Here is a 4,522-nt window from a genome sequence, read left to right as displayed (position 1 = left end):
TCTCTTCTTCTTCAAATATCATTTTTAAAAAATTAATTAATTTTTATTTTATAAGATTAATTAATAATATTTTTTATATTTTATTTATTTTTATATGATTATTTATTTTTAAAGTAAAATATTTCTTTGAAAATAATTTCTTGAATTTTTTTAACAATAATTTATTCAATTTATTTTCCAGAATATTCATTTATTTAAAAAATTGCTAGGATATGTTAAAAAATCTTTATGAATATTAACTTAAAAAACTGCAAATATTTTATGATATCAAAAGATAATTCTGATAGTATTCTATTCAACAATCAATTTATATATAATTTTATAGTTTTATAATTCTATAGTTCAATTCTATAGTTCAACCAAATATCAATAATAAGAAAAATTTAATATTTCTCAAGAAGATATCTTTAATGAAAGATCATTAAAAAATTAATTTTCTTATTGGTAACAATAATCGACAAGTTTCATTTCTTTTTATAAAGATGGCGTTACTAGTTAAGTAGCATAATATAAACTGGCAACAAACAAAAATTGACAAAAATCATGATTCTTTTAACTTATATCTAATATGCAATTAATTGATTTATTTAAAAATCGTTTGAACAAGAATGCATAATTATCTAAGCAGAAATAATTGGATATCTTAGATAGAGTAAAAGAAAATGAATGCACGAGAGTACATTAAATATATGAGAGGCAGTCTTGAGAAAATTTTTGCCAGAGAAAGAGTATTCACAGAGAAAGTATTTACTATTCAAGAAAAAAAAATCTTTTAAAAATTTCATACTATTTCTCTTTATAATTATTAAAATAGTTTACTTTTTCTTTCTTTTGTCTATAAATTATTGTCTATAAAAATTCATATAAAAATTATCAATACTAATATTACTAATACTAATAGTAATACTAAAATTAATCTTCTAAAAATGTTCCACGGATATGTTAATATAATATATTTGTATATACTGAATATAAAAATAAGATTATAAATGTTCAGAAAAGAAATAAAAAAAGATATTATAATCATATAGATTCCATTATGATAATATATAATAATAATTTTTTGGATGAGAAAACAAATAATAAGTAAATATTTATTTATTATATAAGATTTAATAAAAATAATAGTAAATTTTTTATATTATAAAATAAATTTTTTCTGTATCGATTTATTTTAATAGATTTTGTAAGAAAAATATTTTCAAATTATGGCAAAAAATTATATAAAAAAGAAAATGGAAAATAACAGGAATGGAAAAGAGAAAACAGAATTTTGAAAAAAATTTTTATTATTATAAAATTTATAACTAATTATTTTTGATTTTTCAATAAGAAGCTAATAATTTAGATTAATTATATAAGATTCAATCACTACATTCTAGTATTTCACTGATAAAAATTGATATTCAAAATCAATTTATGTTGGATTTAAATTTAAAATTTTATTGAAAAACTAACTTAAAATAATTAATTTAAAATAAAACTTTAAAATTTATGTTGAAAAGAAAAAGAACAGAATCATATATCTTGGTATTACTCATCATTATATTGATTAAAAAAAATATTATATTGATTAAAAAAATAATGAAAATTTCAATGAGAATTTCAAAAAATTCGATTTTACACGAAACAAATTTTCATGTAAGATACAAGAAGTAATTGGATATAAAATCCAAAGATTAATGATTTTTTAATTAAATTTTGTTAGATAAATTTAAGTATTAAAATATAAGTTAATTACAAAATAAGGTAATTGTAATTATAATCTATATATATTTTTATATTTATTCTTATATATTTCTTATATAAAATATTTAAAAAATATTTTTTGAAGTATAAGCTTATAATTAAATATATAAAAGTGTAAGATATGTAAATGAAAGTATATACTATACACATATTGTGGCATATACATTACAAAATGATCCTACTTTTTTTAATTAAAAAAAAAAAAAATATTTAGAAATTATAAATGTATAAAAAAAATGTATAAAAAAATATATACGTAAATATATAAAATTCTAATTGAATTATTTGTTACTAAAAAATATGTACTGAAAACACTATTTAGTTTCTTTATAGATGTAAGAAAAGAAGAATAAAATAAATGTAAAAAAAGCGATAGAATAACGATAGAATTATTTTGCAAAAATCAAAAATAAATAAAAAAAGAGGCCAATGCGAACATATAGAAATATTGTATTGGCGAATTTGAGAATATCGATTAAATTTTATATTATATTGTTATGTTATTATTGTATTACTATATATTATTATATTTATAAATATATATATATAATAATATTTTATTGTTCGTTACAAATATTAATGTTAGATTCAATTCATATTTTTACTAATTTATGTAACTAGAAGTTTTAAAACATGCATATGTTTTTAAAAATTTAAGATATATAATATAAAAGAAAATATGAATACTTTTTTGTATTCTTTTTTTTTCATTTTACAAAAAATATTTTTTTTCTCGTTTTTCACAATCCAATAAAACAAGCAAAATAAAAGAAGGAACCGCCAAGGAATCAATTCTTATGTTCTCAAATATTTATTTTCTCAGATAATAAAAAAATTAGTATTTTATCAAATAATGCATTTTAATTTCGATTTTATGATAATTATTTAGACAATATTGTATTTCTTTCCTTTGATTGGATTTAAAATATAAAGTTACTAAAATAAAATGTTAAAATGTTAAAAAAATATTAAAATTATTAAAAAAAAAAAGATATTAATTCAATTGTACAATACATTGAATTGATTGCGTTTTTTAAATTATTTCAATATCGCTTCAGTTTTTTTTCTGAATAATTATCGCTTAGATACGAATGAATCATTGATAGGATGTTTGATTTGAAATGTTTGTTTTGATTATGAAAAAATGTAAAATAAAATTTTATTATTTAAGTCCTTATTTTTGAAAAAATCAAAATTGAATAGTCATATAATCGAAAAAATTTTGAAATTCAATTTTTTCGAAAATTAATTTTTGAATAAAAAAACTTATTCTATTTAAAAAATTTCAAACTTAATTTATTCAAAAACTCAATTTGATTATCTAGATAAAAAAATCTATCTAGATAAAAAATTGATGATTTTTTTCAATTTATTTTTTTATCTTATGTCTTGTACCACTAATGGAATACTCGTATTCTTACACTCATCAAATTGCAGAGAGTCAAACTTCAATTTTTTACGTTATCGATATATCAGAATATAGAATATGAAATCGGATAAGATATTATCTTATTTGTTTTTATATTTCTATTTTATTCTATATGCAAACATACAAAAATTATAATTTGATAAAAATATATTATTTAATTTTTAAATTGTTATTTAATTATTTAAATTCATATTTTTATTATATATAAGTATATAATATAATATATAATATTATATATAAATTATACATATAATATGAAGACATATGTATATCCATTTATTATATATCTATTCAAAACTAATTATCAATTATAAATATTTATGTACACTTATTCCAGCACACAATTTATTTCAGCTACATCCATTAAAAAAAAAATTTCAATTTTTTTTAATATATCGATATAAGTTTAAATCTATTACATATTGCGTTCTAATAATAATAAAAGTTCAATCATATCCGTTTTCTAATTGCATTGCATTCTATTTCTTTACATTCATATATTATGAGAAAATTCGTAACCTATGTTTCATTGTTGTCATATTTTCTTTATTATACAAAAATTATAAATAAAAATAGTAATAATGACAAAAAAGAAAAAAAATTAGAAAAAATCAAAAAAGAAAAAATTATCTATGTTTTAAAAAATTTATTGTTATTTTATTATATGTAATTTGTAACCTTTTAATTAATAGCCATCTTTTATCGTGTTAATATTCTTTTGTTTGATATAATTCAATCTTAGCATGGCTTATTGCATGGGTGTGTATAGAAAGTGAGAGGACACACGTTCTTCATAATAGCTTGGTTACGATTACTTTCACAACGAGAGCAAGGTCTTATTTTTTTCGCGCCTGGATGCGTCGTTAGCTGTTTCATTGTTTCTTTAATGAATAGGGTTTTTTTTTTATTTTGGATTTTCGACGAATTTCTTGGGATAGTTCTTTATAATCGTTGACTATTGCTGTGTTTTTATTTATTTGTGTTTTTCTTTCGATGATATATATGGGTGGAATATATAATAATTTTTTAATCGAATATAATTTTACCAAAAATAAATTTTTTTAACTTTTTTAATTATATATTAATTATTCAGATTAGATAAAATCATATATTTTTTAATAGATATAATTTTTTTCATATACTATATGCCATTCATTATAAGAAATTAAATAATTTACAATAAACTAATTTATAATAAAATAAATTATATATAAAAAATTATAATTCAGAAGATATTTTAATTGAAATTTTATAATATTTATCATATAAAAAATAAAAAAATAAAAAAAATATGTATAAATAGAAATATAACTGCTTGTATCTTTCATATGATACAAGATTTAA

The sequence above is a fragment of the Apis dorsata genome, unplaced genomic scaffold (assembly GCF_000469605.1).
Source record: "Apis dorsata unplaced genomic scaffold, Apis dorsata 1.3 scaffold_935, whole genome shotgun sequence".
NCBI classification, from domain to species: domain Eukaryota; kingdom Metazoa; phylum Arthropoda; class Insecta; order Hymenoptera; family Apidae; genus Apis; species Apis dorsata.
This window is presented reverse-complemented; position numbering follows the sequence as displayed.